Genomic DNA, 360 nt, shown 5'->3' with positions numbered 1-360 from the left:
ATTGATGTATCACCCTGACCTGGATAGCCCAGGATAGTCCAATCTTGTCAGATTTCGGAAGCTAAGCAAGGTCAGCCCTTGTTAGTATTTGTATGGGAAACCACCGCGCAATACCAGGGTTGTGACGCAGAGGCAGGCAATGGCAAAGCACCTCCGAATGTCTCCTGCCTTGAAAATCCTACAGGGTCACTATCAGTTGGTTGGTGGCTTTTAAAAATGTTTGTTGATGTATTGCTATAGCATTATAACACTGTAGCTTTGTCATACTATAGCGATATGTCAATTGACATATCGCTATAGTATGACAAAGCTACCGTGTTATAATGCTATAGCAATACGTCAACAAACATTTTTAAAAGC

Source organism: Gekko japonicus, unplaced genomic scaffold, assembly GCF_001447785.1.
Source record: "Gekko japonicus isolate JY-2015 unplaced genomic scaffold, Gekko_japonicus_V1.1 scaffold308, whole genome shotgun sequence".
Taxonomy (NCBI): domain Eukaryota; kingdom Metazoa; phylum Chordata; class Lepidosauria; order Squamata; family Gekkonidae; genus Gekko; species Gekko japonicus.
The sequence above is the reverse complement of the archived record's forward strand: the minus strand, read 5'-3'. Positions refer to the sequence as shown.